This window comes from Kogia breviceps, chromosome 14 (genome assembly GCF_026419965.1).
Source record: "Kogia breviceps isolate mKogBre1 chromosome 14, mKogBre1 haplotype 1, whole genome shotgun sequence".
Lineage (NCBI taxonomy): Eukaryota > Metazoa > Chordata > Mammalia > Artiodactyla > Physeteridae > Kogia > Kogia breviceps.
The window spans coordinates 70,072,829-70,093,208 of NC_081323.1; the positions used below are offsets into that span (position 1 = coordinate 70,072,829).

At 40.5% G+C, this 20,380-nt stretch overlaps 1 long non-coding RNA gene across 2 annotated transcripts in view; it reads right to left on the minus strand.

Annotated features, from left to right (window-relative positions):
- Positions 1-20,380, minus strand: part of LOC136792518 (uncharacterized) — a 78,124-nt gene that overhangs the window by 42,248 nt on the left and 15,496 nt on the right. For both annotated transcript variants that reach the window (XR_010836420.1, XR_010836419.1), the window contains one exon: positions 3,750-3,833. This is a non-coding gene — a long non-coding RNA (uncharacterized lncRNA). The remainder of the gene's footprint in view (positions 1-3,749; positions 3,834-20,380) is intronic.

A 20,380-nucleotide genomic window follows, 5' to 3' on the forward strand; every position in this document is an offset into this window, starting at 1 on the left:
GCAAATTGGGGAATTTGTCACTAAGCAGGGCTCTGGGTTGGAAAATTACAAAATTAACTCATCAATGAGAAACTGAAATGCAGAGTCTGCACCTTATGGTGATGTTAAAAATCAAATTTACACTACTGATACCTGGATTTCTAAAGTGATAAATTCACGTTAAAAGCTTGTTCTCTACTAGTAAAACGCCCAGGGTTCCTTGCAGATACAAATGCAAAATTACTCTGTAATAACTTTACCATAACCTTAGGTTCCATGGGATTTTTATGATCTAAACAATCCCCACTAGGAATTCACTGTCATTAAAAAATTACAAATAGTAGGAAGAAATTGTCAACCATGAGGAAGAGTCAGCAGACACCACAAACAATAAACTTAGCAACCCCAGGAATGTCAAGTAGCAGAACAGCAATCTGAAAGACACAATAAGTTCATTTAAATTTTTAAAGAGATTAACAAAATAGAAATCATTCTGAAGGAACAGCATACTATGAAAATACTAACAAGCAGATCTGAAAGAGAATCAAATAGAATGTCTGCCAATAAAAAAGTGTGGCCACAGAAAATAAAAGCTCAACAAATACGTTAGATAGCAGATTAACCACTAAAAAGAGAATTGCTGAGTATAAGATAGAGCTAAGAATACTACCTAGAATAAAGATCACAGAAGAGAAGAGATGGATAAGATGGAAAAAGATATGGAACACAGAATACGAGAAGAGTCCTAGAGGGAAAACAATAGAAAGAATCAAAAGTAGGCAATATTCAATGAGAATTTTCAGAATTTAGGAAGCACAATGGGTTCTGAACAGGATAAACATATATCCATATCTGGACACATCAAGTTGAAACTGAAAAATAACAAAGGAAAGGAAAATTTTAAGACAATGAAATTATCTGCAGAAGGAAAAACAGATTGATAACAATAGAAGCCCAGAACAATGGAAGAGTCCCTTCAAAATTCTGAAAAAGAAAACTGTCAATCTAGAATTCCATGCTCAGTTTAAATATCAATAGTGGAGATAATAAAAAAGATATCTCTAGACAGAAAAGATGAAGAGAGTTTAATGCTCCCAGGAATGTACTGCAGTAAAAATATATTGAACACAGAATGAAAGAGTAGGGTACCAGAAGCATTACTGAGCAAACAAACTGGTGATATCTGTGGGTAAAGAAAGCATTTCTAAAAAAAAAAAAAAAAAAAAAAAGAAAGCATTTCTCCTAAAAACTAATACTGGGGGAGAGGGTAAAAGCAAGGTGAAAATAAAATAGACAACAAAAATGAATCAGATGAAAGGAAAGTGATGAGAGTTAAAGGTTTCTAAGGTCTTTGTATTATTTTTGAGGAGAGTAGAAATAGTGATGAACTACAGAGATGAAGTATGCATATTAAAAACTTAAGAGAAACTACTAAAAGAATAGAAATAAGATGTATAACTTCCAAAAGAGTAGAGAGGAAAGAATATCTAATTAATTCGATGTAAAAGAAAGAAATAGAAACTATATAAAATGTAAGATAAAATCACAAAATAAGATGGTCAAAATGAATCCAAATGTGCAATCACAATAAATGTAAACAGACCATTGTCATCAACTAACACACAAGGATTCTTGCATTGGATTAAAAAAATAATGTTTCCAAATGCTATTTATTAGAGATATACCTTAAAAGTAATTTTTGAAAGTGATGGGATGAAAGAAGATATCCCAGGGAATACTGATGAAAAGAAGGCTGGTGTATCAATAGCAGAATCAGATAAAACATTATTTAAAACAACAAAGCATAATTAGGGATAAAAATGACTGTTTTATAATTACTAAAGGGAAAATTCACCAGTAAAATACAAATACCCAAACCTATATTCAACTAATAACTTCAAAACATATAAAGCAAATGTGATTACAAGACAAATTGTGATTGACAAATAATTACAAGAAGAATTTGACAAATCCACAATCACAGAGGGAAATTTTAATAAACATTTCTCAGAAACTGATGCACAAAGGAAATGAAAAATAAGAACACTGCCATTTTGAACATCACAACTAATAAGTTTGGTCTAATGAGCATGTTTAGGATATAAAACCTAAAAATTAGAATATATTCTTGTTAAGCACCCATAGAATATTTATCAAAAATTTTCAAGGCTACAAAGCGAGTCTCAAAAAATACCGAAGAATCAACATCATGTAGACCACTTTCTTGAAGATGCAATAAAATTGGAAAAAAAGGGCAGAAAGGCAGTCCAACCCTCTCCCCGCTCCATTGGGACACTATTATACTTTTAAACAATTCATGTGTCAAAGAAGAAATTTGGGGCTTCCCTGGTGGCGCAGTGGTTGAGAGTCTGCCTGCTAATGCAGGGGACATGGGTTTGAGCCCTGGTCTGGGAAGATCCCACATGCTGCGGAGCAACTAGGCCCGTGAGCCACAACTACTGAGCCAGCACATCTGGTGCCTGTGCTCCGCAACAAGAGAGGCCACGTGCACCGCTATGAAGAGTGGCCCCCGGTCAACACAACTAGAGAAAGCCCTCGCACAGAAACGAAGACCCAACACAGCCAAAAATAAATAAATAAATAAAATTTTAAAAAATAAAATAAAATGCTTTATAAAAAAAAGAAATTTGATGAAAATTAGAAAATATTTAGACATAAATAACAATGAAAAACACTTCCTATTAAAACATTGCGGATACTGAGTCTAAAAATGCATATGGAAGAGTAAAAGGTCAAGTTCAATAGCAATGGGGGAAATGCAAAGAGAAATAGCTATGAGATTCTTTTACATCCATCAGTGTGGCAAAACGTTTGAAAAAAAGTCTGACAATGACAAGTATTGGCAAGAATGTGAGATGATGGAAAGCTGCAACACCGCTGCTAGTGGTCTAAACGCTAGAGCAGTTCTGAAGCATCAAGATAAACTAGCACCTGTGTACCCTCCAACTCAGTATTCTCTAGGCATATGCCCTGGACTGGCCACCACCCATTAGTGGGCTGTGAAGTCAAAAAGCTCCCAAACAGCCTTCAAAGTAAAAGAAGAAAAAGAAAATACTAAGGTGCATTACACATAGTAAGATTAGGTCTTGGTTTTGTAAAAAAAAGTGGTGTGTGTGTTGGTGGCAATGTAAACATATGCTTTCTAGGGGTTGGTCATGGTAAAAAAAAAAAAAAGAAGTTAACAGACGATGCCCTAAAGAAATTCACTTTTGTACATAAGAAAGTGGAGATAAAGAGTGTTCACTGCAGTGCTGTTTGTAATGGTGAAAACAGCCTAAAGTGCAATGAAAACAGTCTTATTTACCTACTTAGTGGAATACTGTCCTGGAGTTAAAAGAACCTAGGTCTACATTTTCCAGCATTGAGAAATCTCAAAATCATAATGTTGAAGATATGGAGAGCATGGCATCATTTCTCCAAATTACTAAAGATGCCTCCATATGTAGCCAAAATCCTGAAATATTCATGGAAAGAATAACATATCAGCTTCAGGATGTGTTTACATCTGAGGAAGAAGGTTGGGAGGGGACTCAGATAGTGCACATGGGGGAAGGGATGCCTTTTGTTTTACCTGTGACATTCTACATGTGAACAAATCTGAAGCAAATGTAGGAAAATGTGAATACCTGTATAATTTGGGTGCCAGGTACATTGATGTTTGTTATTTACTGCATGTCTGACACAGTTCATAAATGAAAATTTTAAAATTAAAGTGATCACAATAAAAATACCTTCAGAGCATCACTTACCCAGCAGAGACTCCCAAACCACAGGGCCAGCTGAAAGTCTGTTGTACTTGGCTGTTTGGAAGGGGATACTTGCTGGTATTTAACCTGGGGGCAGGGAGACAGAATTGTAAATTTGCATCACACGCTCCGACAAAATCAAGAGAGGTAATTTCCTGATTCACACCCATAGACGTGCACAAAACCACCGTGATCTATAGAGAGCTATCCATGTAGAGGGGGGATCTGAGGGTGACTTGGGGCCTGAATTATTCAGCGTCTGTCTTACGGCTCCGTTGCTCGGGCTTCAGTTGGGGCACGATGGAGAAGCCTGAATTCGGCTGCTGGACTGGCCTCAGCTCAGATGCTCTGACAACCACAGACCCATGATGAATGATAATTGCGTTTTCTCTACATCAGTATATGGAAATCTGTTTACAGATTTGGATGACAAATTCTGGAAACTTAATATGTCTAATGATTTTTTGCCGATCTTAAAGGGCTCTGCACTATTTCAACCATGACTGTGACTAAATTCTGAGCATTGTGGAATTAACTCTGATTTCGCCCTCTGGAATTAACTTCTGCTATTAAGAAACACTTGAAATGTCATTTCTTTCACCCACCAATTCCTTGTTTTATTCAGAAGAAAAGTGGGAAAGGGAAAAGGCTGGCCTTTGGTCAAAGACTATACCGAATGACTGTTTTTTTCTCCTAGGCTTATAGGAGACCAGTAATTTCAAACTTCATAACCGAATTCCCTGCTGGGCAGGGGGTAGCCCAAACGGTTTCATTTGTGCCTCTCTAAGACTGAAGCAACTGGTCATGAAGTTCAGTTCTAACAGGATTAAAAAATACAGCAGCAGGCGGAGGGCTACAAAATCAAAAGGTGCTGAGTGACATACACATTAGAAAAAGAAAATTGAATTAGCAGTGACATTTTTTGGCCTGAGGCCTTTTTTGGGGGGCCGTGGAAATAAAGACAAACTTTGATCTATTCTACTCAGAACCTGACGGAGACGTCAAGACCAGAATATTGCCTCTAATCTTATTTGTTATTTCCAGACTGTACTCCTTTGGCTGCTCTGGTCCTTGAGGATGGGGCTGTGTGTATCTCCAAATGCACAGTTCATGCTTCTATTACAGCAACCCCATAAGAGAAGTCACGCCAGGCACTCAAAAGTGGTCCCCGTGATTGTGGAGGGAGGCTGCCACTGGTCTGGCCAAGGCTCTCGATTCACGAGATTTACATTCTTCCTCACTGTGGCAAAACCGTAACTAGTGGAAGTAAACTATAAATGAGGGCAGGGAAATAGCGGCACAGTGAGTATAGAACTATAAAAGACAGAACAAGCAAAATCTTTCCTGTTCTTAAATGAAAAACTTCATTATGTTTTCAGGGGAAAAAAGTTAATGAAAGGAGACCTGTCACTAGACACGATCTAGAAATGTCTTTTACATTTTGAAGATAAAGAAATTATGCAGCAAGCATCCAAGCAGGAAAAAAAAAATGATCTTCAAAAACAAACACAAACACAAAAGGCAAAGAAAACAAAATACATATTAAAGAAAGGATGCTGGGTGCTTCAGAGCTTTCCGCTTCGGAAATAAATGCCACGATTGACTCAAGGGGTGCCTGTACCACTATAAGCAAAGAAGACTGTGACTCCACATGCATCCACGCTGGTATTCACGTATGAAGACAATAGAAAACATGTCACAGATGGTGGCAGGGGGAACCATACTGCAAAGATCTGCAAGTGAAAAGGATCTTGGCCTGTAGAGCTTTGAAGCAGGAAGGGTTTGCACTTTTTCTAAGGGTTTTGAGCAAAGGAGTGATGTGATTTTCATGGATGTTTAAAAAATATTAATCCAGTGTGCTGTGTAAAGAACAGACCAGGGGGCTGAGAGTGGGGTGGGTTTATGGATGGGGAGGTTTTTGCATATGCTGGGCAAGAAGTGATGAAGGCCTGGCCTGGCACGTGATAGGTAGGGAGAAAGAGGTACTTGGATTTGAGATATCGTTTTTAGGAGGGTGATGTCACAGAGATTGGGGATAGGTAGCCATAGGAGTAGGGTGGAGAAGGGGAGGACGTAAGGAAGGCTTCCAGGTTTCAGCTGGGAAGAGGGTCGCGACTTACTGAAGTGAGAAGTGATGGTGGAGGAACACATTTAGGGTTGAAATATCAATGGACTGATTTTGAACCTGCCAAGTTTTCGTGACCAAGACTTCCAAGTGGTGTGGCCAAGGGAGCAATTGGATAGGCAAGTCTGGAATCATGAAGACGTTCTCAGCCCCATATTTCTCTGCATCCCCTACACCATCCTCCCAAACCTTTCCACTGACTCTCTGGAACTCCTAAACTGTGATCACTAAATGCCCCATATCCTCAGTCTCCTCCACGCCAAGCCCCCCTGCTCCTCTCTCAGTCTGCCTCATTCTAGTCAATGGCATGTCCACACTGAACTTTTTTAAAAACATCTTTATTGGAGTATAATTGCTTTACAATGTTGTGTTAGTTTCTGCTGTATAACAAAGTGAATCAGCTATACATATACATACATATACATACGTATACATACGTATACATATCTCCTCCATATCTCCTCCCTCTTGCATCTCCCTCCCACCCTCCCTATCCCACCCCTCTAGGTGGTCACAAAGCACCGAGCTGATCTCCCTGTGCTATGCGGCTGCTTCCCACTAGCGATCTATTTTATGTTTGGTAGTGTATATATGTCCATGCCGCTCTCTCACTTCGTCCCAGCTTCGTCCCAGTGTCCTCAAGTCCATTCTCCATGTCTGTGTCTTTATTCCTGTCCTGCCCCTAGGTTCTTCAGAACCTTTTTTTTTTTGTTTTAGATACCATATATATGTGTTAGCATACAGTATTTATTTTTCTCTTTCTGACTTACTTCACTCTGTATGACAGACTCTAGGTCCATCCACCTCACTACAAATAACTCAATTTTGTTTCATTTTATGGCTGAGTAATATTCCATTGTATATATGTGCCACATCTTCTTTATCCATTCATCTGTCCACGGACACTTAGGTTGCTTCCATGTCCTGGCTATTGTAAATAGAGCTGCAATGAACATTGTGGTACATGATTCTTTTTGAATTACGGTTTTCTCAGGTTATATGCTCAATAGTGGGATTGCTGGGGCATACGGTAGTTCTATTTTTAGTTTTTGCTCAATATCAAAAAAACAAACAACTCAATCCAAAAATGGACAGAAGACCTAAATAGACATTTCTCCAAAGAAGAGATACAGATTGCCAACAAACACATGAAAGGATGTTCAGCATCACTAATCATTAGAGAAATGCAAATCAAAAGTATACTGAGGTATCACCTCACACCGGTCAGAATGGCCACCATCAAAAATCTACAAACAATAAATATTGGAGAGGGTGTGGAGAAAAGGGAACCCTCTTGCACTGTTGGTGGGAATGTAAATTGATACAGCCACTATGGAGAACAGTATGGAGGTTCCTTAAAAAACTACAAATAGAACTACCACGCTGAACTCTTGATCCCTACTTCCCCCACCCCAAATTTGCTTCCTGCACAATCCTTCCCATTTCAATCAATGGCACCCCCAAACTTTCAGCTGTTGAATTCCAAAAGCTTGAAGTTATCACTGACTCTTCTGTCTCTCTAACACCCCCATCCACCTCTTCATAAGGCTTTTCATATGACTCAGGATAAATATCAAAGATCTTATAATAGCCCATAAAGTCCTGCATGATCTGGACCCTTGGATATTCTTTCTCACTACTCTCTCCCTCCCTTACTTTGTTCCAGCCATACTGGCCTCTTTGCTGTTTCCTAGGACTCTGAGCATGTTCCCACCTCAGGGCCTTTGCACTGGCTCTTCCTTCTGTCTGAAGCACTCTTTTGCACTTATCCACATGGCTCCCTCATTCCCTTCATGTCCTTTAATTATTACCTCATCAGTGAGGCATGTCCTGATCTGACACAAAGCAACATCCTTTCCTTTCTTAGCACCACCTGGCATACCCTCTATATTTATTTATTTACTCCTTTATTGTTTGTCCTTCTATACTAGGATGCAAGTCCATGGGACCATTGACTTTTTGTTTTGTTCACCATGGTATCTCCACAGTCTAGAACAGGGTTCAGCCCATGGTAGATGCTCAACCAGCTGTATGTTTTGGCTGTTGACTAGGAGTCAAATAGTCTGGAATTCAGTCTCAATTACAACCTCATTGTAACCTCCCTGACATTCACCTTTCTTAGCTGTGAGGTGGAGACTTTAATATCTGCCCTGCCTAGCTCATGGGGCTGCCGTGAAGACCCAGTGACTCACTGTATCCAATGTCTTAACCGTTAGACAGAAAGATTAGACATTTTCATAGGCCATAGTCCCATGGCCCAAAATGCAAAACAGAATATGTAGAACTCAATAAAGGAATGCCTGATGATTTCCTATATAATTCCCATAGGGAAAAGAAGAGTCAAGGCCCTAGCCTAAGAAACTAGCACGTTCTCACAGGGAATTCTTTGGCAAGTTGCGATCTTGAAATGATCAGTACGTAACGATGGAAAGACGAGCACAAAACCAAAGGTGAATACAAAAGGATGTTAAGCATGGACAAGAATGGTTTCGGGGAGGCTGTGGCCAAAAAAAAGCTAAGGTTTGCAAAAACGTTGAGGATGAGAAAAATTGATTTGGGGGCACATTTGAAGCAAGAAGATAAATGACAGGATTGTGCCAGCACATGACAGATTAAAAGCAGAACTCGGGTCTTAGTTTGCTTCCAACAAAGAAAATGGTCTTTAGATTTGAAATAAGAAATCCTTAAAAATGAGACTTAAAGAGCAACAGAGATACAGGAAGAGACAGAACTCTGCTTCATGAAATGAGGTTAAGCCTCCAGTGTAATTGCCAACCCAATCCCCCACTTTATTTCATGGGTCTTTTTCTACCCACCCCACCCCCCCCGCAAGCTTAGCAATCAGGTTACCCATCTAGTTCTGGGCATATTCCCACCTCGTTCTACAGCTCAGTCTGATGAAAGAGACAGTTAGGGAGCCATATCAGGTGGGTAGAGGAGTCTCTCCTTATCCATGACCAGACTAGAACGGACATGTGCAGGTAGGCAGCCACATGCTTGGTTGTATTGCATATACGTACAAGTGCATTTCTTTACTAGGGAAGTTCAGCGGGTGTCTTCTGATGACAGTGAACTAGGCTTTAGTGTAGCCAAGCATCTCCTCCACCAGAGGTAGGAGAGCTTGGGGTGTATAAGGGCTATTGCTCCCCTGCTGCTAATAAGTCAAACAGAGACATACTTTTGGATTTTCCCGCTTCCCATTAAATACTCCAAGAACAGCTTACAAGACCTTACCTTCTCTCTGGGAGCCCCACAAAATGTTCCTGAGATGCAGGAAACCCTGGGAAGTTTGTTGGAGGGATGTCCCAAATAACAAAGGCTGACCATATCTTTCAAAGTGATACCCTCTGCATCATTCTGGATGGATAGCAAAATTCACCATCCCAGATCATAACTCTGTCCTAATACAATACAGCAAATGTAACCCTTTGCTTCACATCCTAATCCTGCATCCAGATCTCCTTATGCCCTCTCCTCCCATTCTTTATATTGCCACTAATGGAAAGTATTTTTCAACACTCGATTATTGCTTTGATTCAGATGCTTTAATTCATGTATAAATTCTTTCCTCTAGAATCTGCTGCCCCTCTTCCACTCTTTGTTCTGATTCTTACAAATAGTTTATGCCTTTTATCTCCCAGAAGGATATTGTCTTCACTCCAGCTGGGGGCTGGGACCTGTCCCCGACGAGGAGCCTTCTCAGATACTGCCTTTCTGTCTGCCTGGGCTTCTGAGCACTGCTCCTCTGCCCCCCCCCCCCCCACCACATGTCGTCACTCTTCATAGCCACTGTGTCAACGAACCACTCACTTAAACCAGGACCGCAGATAGTCATACGCCTTGGAAACCAGACCTACTGATTCGACCTGGGAGGCCAGCTTCCCCACCTACTTTCCATGCCTTTTTCTTTCTAGGGAAATCTATTCCAGATCATAGTCTATCTAGCCGACCTACTATATTTTGCTGTGAATTCTTTCCTTCCTGACTCACTTTGAAATACAATAGTTCGAAAATACATGAAAATGGGATTCCCAAACAACTGCCAGTAACCGATTGACTTCTTCAGGGGCAGAAACTGAGTCTCATCAATCTCTGTAACCCGGGACAGCAAGCTGCCACGGATTTTATGGGAAGAAAAACCAGAGACTAGAAAAAACACTAATCTCTGTTTCTAAAAGAAGGCAAATTTCTAGATGCAAAAGAGAGTTAAGCAGCAAAACCCTAAGTGAGTCCTTACATTTTTGCTTCGTGAGCACTTGGAAAAGAATGACCTGGTCACCAGGAAAGGGGTATGAGATTGATTTCATTTCCTGATTCTGAGGGGATCGGACTCAGGATATATATGACATAGAAGTTGTATATCTCGATTTTTTTTTTACTATATAATGTTATAATGTTTCTTTTCTTTTCTTTTTTTTTTTTTTTTGCATTGTGGTAAAATATATGTAACAGAGAATTTACAGTTTTAACTATTTTTATGTGTACATCTCAGTGGCATTAAGTACAATTCACATCGCTGTGCAACCACCTCTAGAAAATTTTCATCTTCCCAAACTGAAACTGTACCCATTAAACAATAACTTCCAGGTCCCCTCCTCCTCTAGCCCCTGGCACCCATCATTCTACTTTCAGTCTCTATGAATTTGACAGTTCTAGGAACCTCACGTAAGTGGAATCGTGCAACGTTTGTCCTTTTGTGACTGGTTTATTTCACTTAGTGTAATGTCCTCAAGGTTCATACATGTTGTCAAGTGTGTCAGAATTTCCTCCCTTTTTAAAGACTGAGTAATAGTGTATCTGAATTTTAACAAGACAAATTTTCTCCCAACATCCTGTGGATAATCGGCAAGAATGGGGGCTGAGGGATAGGATACTGGGACATTTCGGAGTCCGTGTCATGTGGGGGAAGTTCCACAGTCCTCTTGTCCAGACTGCCTGAGACAGCACTTCTAACAATGTCTTAAATGAGGACAAAGTAGGGCTGCCACGCTAATAACATGTGAATGACACAAAATTGGGCATAACAGCTCTTCTGTTGAATGACGAATATAGATTCAAAATCTTTAGTATATTATAATGATAAACTGAAACCAAGGAGATGAAATTTAGCAACAGTAAAGACACTAAAATTTAGTAAGACACTAAAATTAGGTTAAAGGGCATATGTGCGGACACACACACACACACACACACACACACACACAGCAGTACAGGATGGCGTAAACTGGCCTAAGAGCAGCGTGACCAAGGTTGTGGGTTTTAATTGACCACAAGCTCAATCTGAGTCAACAGTGGAATGTGGTTGCCAATAAAACAACTAGCGTGATCCAAAGGTGCATTAATAGAAGCACAATGTTCGAATTGAGGCAGGAAATAGCTCCTCTGCTGGCTTTGCTGGTTAGGCCACACCTGGAATGTTGTGTTGGACTGGGTTCCGCAGTTTCTGAGGGACAGCCAAGACCAGGAGGGCATTTGGTGGAGGACAAACGGTCCGGAAAGCGTGCCTTGTGAGGGCAGGAAACAAATCAGGGAGCATAGCAGGTTGAGGAGAAGACCACGGGGGAACACAGGAGGTGACTTTACAATTTGGAAGGCTTCCCTTCATGTGGCCTTAGCAAATGGAACTGGAACTCATGGATGGAAGTTATGGGAAGGTTAAGTTCTCCTTAGAAAAATAAACAACGTCCTTATCACCGATGAACCAGACAATAGAATGGGAGGGTGCAGGAGTGAGTTTCTCATGGTTAGAGGCAAGTAATGAGAGTTGTTTGAGAATAGTGGTTCTCAGGAGCAATTTCCCCCACCCCCCAGCAGATAGAGATATTGTTGATCTATACTAATATGCTTCTAAACACCCTACAATGCACAGGATAACCCCCAGAACAAAGAATTATCCAGTCCACAACGCAAATAGCGCTGAGCTTGAGAAACCTGCTTTAGAAGGAATTCCTACACTAAGAAGGTTAAGAACAGAGGCCCAAGCCCCCTGGCTGGATCTGGCCTGCGGATTTTTTTCTTTTTCTGTCACTTGTCAATTTCATGTAAAGATCTGAATTCCAATCTTCCTTTTAAAAAATCCTTACATTGGGTCTACCTTCCGGCATGGCAACAGCTGCCTGGAGCTGCTGAGTAGCTGAGGGCTCTTTTGGATGAATCCAGAGCTCTCTGGTTCAACACAGTCATCACCTCATTACCTGTTAGATCACCGCAGGCATTTGAATTTGGAACCCCCTGGGCCTTTAATCCAGTGGTTCTCAACTTTGTCTTGTATCAAGTCACCTGGGAAGCTTTAAAAAATCCCAGTGATGAGGCTGCACCCCAGACCAATTAATCAGACCCTCTGGGGGTGGGCCCCAGGCAGCAGTGTTTCTTACAGCCCCCAAAATGTTTCCAAGTTTCCAAGGTGTAGTCAAGGGCAAGAACCACGGTTTTATAATGAAATGATAACCCGTGGGAAGAAGCTCTAAGGCAAATAAAATCATACCCAGTAGACAGAACTTTCTAGTGTCAAAGAATTTAAACAAGCTTCAGAAGTGAGCTCCACATTTCTGGAGGTAATCAAGCAAGAGAATTTTCAAGAAGAAATCCCTACTTTGGAATACTTAAAGGGGAGGGAGACTGGACCAGAGCAGAGGTTCTTTACCTCTGGGTAAGATTCACCTGAGGAGTTTCCCCGAGTACAGAGGTCCAGGGCTCACTCTGGAAGATTATAATCTAGTAAAGTCAGGTAAGGGCTGAGCAGGTACGGACTGAAAAATTTCTCCAGATGCTACTGCTAAGCGCTCCTAGGGAAGAACCACTGAGCGAGGTGGATGACCTCTACAAGCCCCAACCTCAACCTTGGCAATGACTCAGGTTCTTAAAAAAAATCTGCATAAATCTTCAAACACACACTGAAATAGAAACATAAATAAGATGACCACCATGGGTTGGGGAGTATTTTAACACCGGAAGATGAGGTTAAATCTGAAGCTGCAAGATTCTCTGATTCAGTCTAACACTGAGACCTAAAGGATTCAAGGAAGGAATTGTTTTCTAGGTTCCAGCTCTTTTCTGACATACTTGACATGTGATGTTTGCTTACATAACCTCTCAAAAAGCAGCTTATGTGCTTGTGTCAGAGTTCTTAGCTTCAAGCAACAGATACTGACGCTGCCTGCTTTAAGCGAAAAAGAAATCCATTGAATGGTTATTGGGACAGCGTAAGAAGGCTTTAAAATATGCCTGCCTTAATAAAGTGTGATACATCAATTTGATGACTTATTATACAGCCATTAGAAATTATCATACAGATTAAAATGTATTGGAGTATAAAGGTGTCCACAATATAGGACTTTGTGAGAAAATTAGGTTATAGAATAAGTCATAAGATACGATACAATTCATTTTTAAAATAGCATATATTTATATTAATAGTTATATACAAAATCTGGAAAAATCTGAAGAGCATATAGTTATATTAATAGTTATATACAAAATCTGAACCTTGGCCTAACCCTCACAATCTTATATAAAAATTAACTCAAAATGGATCATGGACTTAAATATAAAATGTAAACCTATGAAACTTTCAGAAAAGAAAAAAAACACAAGAGAAAATCTTTAAGATCTAGGGCCAGGTAAAGAATTCTTAGACTTGACACAAAAAAACACAATCTGTAAAAGGAAAGATTGATAAATTTGACCTCATCAAAATTAAAAGCTTCTGCTCTGGCAAAGAACTGTTGAAAGAATGAAAAGCCAAACTGCAGACTGGGAGCAAATATTTACAAACCACACATCTGACAAAGGACTAGTATCTAGAATATATAAAGTACTCTCAAGACTCAACAGTAAAATAAAATAAAATAAAATAGGGCTTCCCTGGTGGCGCAGTGGTTGAGAGTCCGCCTGCCGATGCAGGAGACACGGGTTCGTGCCCTGGTCCGGGAGGATCCCACGTGCCGCGGAGCGACTGAGCCCGTGAGCCATGGCCGCGAGGCCTGCGCGTCCGGAGCCTGTGCTCCGCAGCGGGAGAGGCCACAACAGTGAGAGGCCCGCATATCGCAAAAAAAAAAAATAAAAAATAAAATAAAATAAAATAAAATAAAATTAGAAAATGGGCAAAAGACATGAAGAGACATTTCACCAAAAAGGATATGTAGATAGGAAACAAGCACATGAAAAGATGTTCAATTATTAGCCGTCAGGGAAACATAAGTAAAACCACAATAAGGTATCACTACATACCTACCAGAATGGCTGAAATAAAAACCAGTGACAACACCAAATGCTGGTAAGGATGTACAGAAACTGGATCACTTACATACTGTAAAACAATGCAACTGGGGCTTCCCTGGTGGCGCAGTGGTTGGGAGTCCGCCTGCCGATGCAGGGGACACGGGTTCGTGCCCCGGTCCGGGAGGATCCCACATGCCGCGGGGCGGCTGGGCCCGTGAGCCATGGCCGCTGGGCCTGCGCGTCCGGAGCCTGTGCTCCGCAACGGGAGAGGCCACAGCAGTGAGAGGCCCGCGTATCACCAAAAAAAAAAAAAAAAAAAAAAAAAAAACAATGCAACTATTTTGGAAGATAACTTGGCAGTTTCTTACAAACTAAACACGTAATTATCATTGATCCAGCAGTTGAGCTCTTGGGCATCTATCCCAGAGAAATGAAAACTTATGTCCACACAAAAACCTGTACATGAATGTTCATAGAGGCTATATTTGTAATAGGCAAAAATGGGAAAGGTCCTTTAATGGGTGAATGATGAAGGAAACTGTGATATATCCGTACCATGAAATACTACTCAGAAATAAAAAGCAATGAACAAAAGAATTTGCATGGCTCTCCAAGGAATTATGCTGAGTGAAAAAAGCCAGCCTCAAAAGGTTACATACTGTATGGTTCCTTTAATGTAACATCTGTGAAAAGACAAACTATCAGAAGTGAAGAACAGCTTAGGGCTTAGGGGTCGAGAATGGGTTGGGGGAGAGGTGGGTGTACTTATTAAAAGACAACATGAAGGACACATGTGATGATAGAACTGTTCTGTATGTTGACTGTGCTGGTGGATACATGAACATGTGATAATGTTGTATAGAGATAAATACACACACACGAGTACAATTAAAACTGGGGAAATCTGAATAAGATCAGTGTATTGTACCAATGTCAATATCCTCATTGTGATGTTGTACCATAGTTTTGCTAGAGGTTACCCTTGGGAGAAACTGGGTAATGAGTATGCAGTTCTCTGTATTATTCTCTGTATTATTTCTTACCAGTGCATATGAATCCATAATTATCTCAAAATTAAAAGTTTAATTTAAAAAAATGCATTGGCATGTAAAGATGTCCACAGTATAGGGTTTTGTGAGAAAATTAGGTTACAAAATTGAATAAAGAATACAATAAAGAAACAATTTATTTTGATAATTTTGTGTATTTATATTAATAGTTAGATATAAAATATGGAATATATGCTGAAGTGATAATAATGAATTCTTCTGCGTGAAGGGACTATGGGTAACTTTATCTTTTATTTCTGTGTGTGTTTTATTTTTTCTACTGGACACATGGATTAGTGGGGTGAAAATAAGTAAACATTTAAAAAAAGAAAATAAAAGGCTGTTGGGTAAGTAGTTCACAGAATCGTTGAGATGTCTGGAGAAAGAAAAGTGGGGAAGAACCAGGAGGGGCTGGGCAGCAGGAATCTCTGGCCAGGTTCCCTCACAGGGTCTGGCTGGGGCAGCACTGTTGCTGCCCTGAGCTGCTCTGATGACATAACTTGCCCATCAGCATCACAGGCAATGGACTGGGTGCCCCCAATTTCCCTGCTACCACTTACCACCAGAACTTCAATCTTGCTGCAACCACTACTGCTGCAAACACACACACACACACACACACACACACACACACACACACACACACGGAGAGACAGAGACAGAAAGAAAGATCTCTCTGGTTCCTGCTTCCTGGTATCTTTTGCTGCTGACTCAAAGCCTGGAGCAGGTACTCAAGCAAATCTCATCATTTTCAGGATCTGGAGGTCCACATACTATATGCTTAAACATTTAAAAGTTATGAGTAAAACCTACAAACTATTAAATAAAGTATGTTCTATAATCCAATCCTGACAGATATACCTTCAGAGCATTCTGGGAGGCCAAGTTCAGATTTAGAATTCTGACTCCTCGGAGATCTACACTTGCAGGTGATGGTATGGGGGAACCCCCACCCCACCCGGCCTGTGGGCTACCCCACTTCTCTTTCCACTCCTGGCTCTTCCTTCACGCAAGCATGTAAACATCAGCGCCCCATTCACACCCTCTCTTGTAAAGAGTCATTTCTTGGCCACCCTTTGGTCTTCAGGGTGCTGATGCAGTCCACTCTCAGCAGGACAAACCTTGGGAAGAGATCTGTGTGGACTTAGAAATGAGTTGAGGCTGTTTGACCAGGTATTCCAGGATCCAGGATACCTGGAATGTGGTCTACAAGGAGGGGTGAGCACACCTCCTTAATCCTGTGGACTCCTCACTCCATGGGAAGGGACACAGCCAGAATCTGGCTCTCCCTAGCTGCAAGGGAGTCCAGGAAAGTGAGATCTGACACTTTCAGCTTCTTAGTAGAGGACAGGTTCTGCCAGCTACCAAGACTCACAGCATGGGGAATTCCAGAAACATAGGAAAGATGCTCAGAGCTGGGCAGCTTAAAAGAAGAATAAATGTTTACTGTGATGCTATAGCACTTAGATATTATCCATTGCCATCTCAGAGATTCATACATGGTGATGATGATGATGATGATGATGGAGGCTAATATCTATTGAGTATTCATTTCTGTCAGGCACCGTGCAACTCTCCTTACATACTTTATCTTATTTCATCCTCTAAGCTGTAGCCCCTTTTGTTACTGCCACCTCCATCATAGATAACAAAGCTGTGATGCTAAGAGGTTAGATAACCTGGTCAAGGTCACTTGGGCAGCTAGTAGCAAAGACAGGCTTTGAACTCAAGAATGCTTGGCTCCAGGGTCTACAAGCTTTACCACTACACTGGGTATCCTCTATAGAGTAGACTGGTAGAGATGATTTTGAACCTAAAAATCAAAATGTGTGCTAATAGCTATTTGCCTTGACTGTAGAAAACCTGAATAATACCCCCTACAAATGTCTGACCCTGAATGGGGACACCCACTGGGGTGAATTCACTGTAGGTGTGTCCCCTGGGGCAGGCTATCAAGCTGAGTTGAATGATATTTTACCACTGTTGCCCTGATACCCTTTCCTCTCACCAGTCTTCTTTAGGACCAAGGATTCCCAGAGGTCAAAGTTGTAGAGATAGGGCTAAAGAGTCCCAGTAGCAATGGAGAAGAAACGGCAAGTGATTGGGAGGTAAGCATGTGTCATCCTGGTGCATAGATAGTTGGCCTGGTTTAATGGAAAAATGATCCAAAATGGTGTCTGGGCAGAGAGAGGATCCCACTAGAAATAAAAAGTCGGCCCTGGGCTACAGCAGTGCTTCTCCCACTGTGGGGTGTTTGTTAGTGAGGGCACCAAGATAATTTCAGGTGTCACACAGCCATCAACTCACAAAGAAAGTTATTCGTTTACAAACATCTTCCAATCCTTCTGATTACATCAAGGAGACTTCTCAGTCTGGTGCTAAAATGTCCTTAACACCTCTCTTGTTTATTCACCTTTTGAACAAGGAGACAAGTCTCAAACTCAGTGTCTAACAGACAACAATATCTAAAGGATGAAGTAACTCCATTTTGTCTTTATTGTATAAGTTCTTAAAGTTCCCTCCAGTTTGGGGAAATGATGCTGGTTTTTTACTTTTAGTAATGATCAGGTTCACTTTAACTGTAAAAAGTGAGATGATATAAAGAAATTTTACAGAAATAATCATAATGTTGGTAGGGCAGAAATCACGAAGGTGGCATGTAAATGACTGAAGTTTGAGAAACGCTGCCCTGGAATATCTCCAGTTCCCTGCTTTCTCTCTCTTGAGAGTCTGAGCATGGTGGAAAGGGCACCAAAAATTACAGAACCCCAATAAATAGTATCCACATCTTTCCCCCTTCCATTTTATTCTCTCATTTTATACTTGGAAGGGGGATTCGAGATATGAATACATCACCTCTTTTAGTATGTTAATAAATTATCAGAAATGTGTCCTTGCAACTCACAGTATCATTACACAGGGGTTGGGATGGCTGGGAGGCAGAGACAGGGTGGAGGGAAGGATTAGGGAAGGGGCAGTCGCTGATGAAAATAAAGAAGCATTTTCAAGGTCTGCAGCTAAGCCTCAAGCCATCACTGTGTGAGCAAGGAAGTGCTAGAAAGTTGTTTGTGTGAAATGGAGCGTAAACTGCAAACGTGTTATTGAGGTGGAGGAGAAGGGAGCAGAGATTGAGGGGGTAGGGGTGGAATGTGCGGACAGAAGGAGGGATCCACTTAGGAAGCATCAGTCCCCGCCGCAAGTGGGAGACCGTAGGAGTTTGGCTGTCCTTATTTATACAATACCAGATAACGCTGCAGCTCACACGCCATGTGTTTGTTGCTGTATCTCCATCAACAGATGGAGGTAATAAAGAAGCTAAAAATGGAAACACGAACTGGTGTGTAGCTTTGTTGTGGCAGTTTGTCACGAACAGTCAAGATTCCCTCGCCAGTAAGTGTGCTTGTCAAGGTCACCCATGACCTCTTTGGTATTAAATCTAACAGACACTTGGTTGACCAGGCTGTAGCAAGGCCAGGGAGGCCAGTGTCTTGGGGCATGAGGTTGGCCGCTGCCCACTTGCGATGAGCCCAGCTCAAGCAATGGTTTGGCTTCCCTGGGGCTTCTGGAGGCTGTTAGTTCCAGCTTTGGTCAATAACCTATGTAGTTAATCAACTTAAAGGGAGTGCTGTTAGCAATGGTTCTTGACCCTGGCTGTACACTAGAATCACCTAGGGAGCTTTAAAAATAATACCAGTCCTAGACCTCACCCAGGACCAATTGGCGAGGCCTCAGATATCAGCATTTTTTAAAAGCGCTCCAGTTGATTCTCATGTGCAGTCAGGGCTGAGAACCACTAGGCTAGATCGTTAGGGGCCAAGTTCAGACACAGATACACAACGGCAATCTTGTTCCTTCTCTAGTCTGTGACCTCCTACCTCTCCCTAGTACACTCTGCATTGGGGTGGATATAGGGGATTGGCATTGAGAGAGCAAGAGACAGTAACTTATTTAAGTAAAAACCAATTGGTGCAGTTTTAAGATTGCTTCCAGTTTTATATGAATAATGCTGTAACTAAACAATAACCTCATGCACAAACCTGTGTATTATCCATCATTTATTTTCTTGGGATAAATTTCTACCCTGAGTAAAAAGGTATGAATACTTTCTAAAGTTTGTAATGCAGATTGTCAAATTGTCTTCCAGAACAATTGTTCCAATTGATATACTCAAGGATGCATGAGGGAGCCCTTTCTCCATATATTTGATGGCCTGGAGTTTATCATTTAAAATTACTGGCCAACTTGATTGGTAATAAATTCTACTTAACATGATTTTACTTTGTACTTCTTTAATGTTCGATTTTTCCATTTGTATATTAGTCATTTGTATTTCTTTTTTTCTGAAATAGCCATTCATATAAGTTGACCATTTTTCCATTGTGGTGTTCATCTTTTCTTATTGATTTTTAAATGCTCCTTATTATACTTTTATAAAAGGCATATATTCTTTATATAAGAGGTATAATACTCTTAATATACTTCTCTCTATATACCTCTGTGTTAAAATTTGTGTCATTTACACTCGAATATTTTTCTTGGTGTCATTTGCCCTCAATTTTATTTGAGACTTTTTAGATATATAACTGTAAGTTGCTTATGTAGCCAAATTTACCAGTCTTATCCTTTATGGTATCTTCCACTGCTTTTAGGTTTAAAAAGTTCTCTTTTTATCTCAAAATGTTCTTATAATTATTTTATGACCTAATTTCTAATATTGAATGCTTTGCTTCATCTGGAATTTGTTTTGGCTAACAAATTGCCTTAACTCCAATACCCAAATGCCAACTCCATCACATACCGAATGTAAGAGCCTATTTGTGAGTTTTCTTTTTTGTCTCATTGATCAATGTCTGTTCTGTCTTGATCTATTGACATACTGTTTTAATTACTACAACTTTATCATTTAAGATCTCACAAAGTACATCATTCTTATTTTTATTTTCAAAAGCATTCTGTCTATTCTTCATGATTCTCATTTGAATATTTTTTTGGAAAAGTCTTGTAAACTTGTTACAAAATTAATGCATGTTAAGGCAATGCCGTCTGAAAATTTTGACAAATAGGTCTATGGATCCAAAGAGAGAGTCCAGGAATGAGAAATGTAGTATTTTATATCTGTGAGAAAAGAGAGGACTATTCAGTGATTGATTTTGGACAAATGCTTATTCAGTTGGAAAACATTAGAATGCTACCTTAGATTATATACAAAAAGATTCCAGGAAAATTGGCAAAGTCCACAA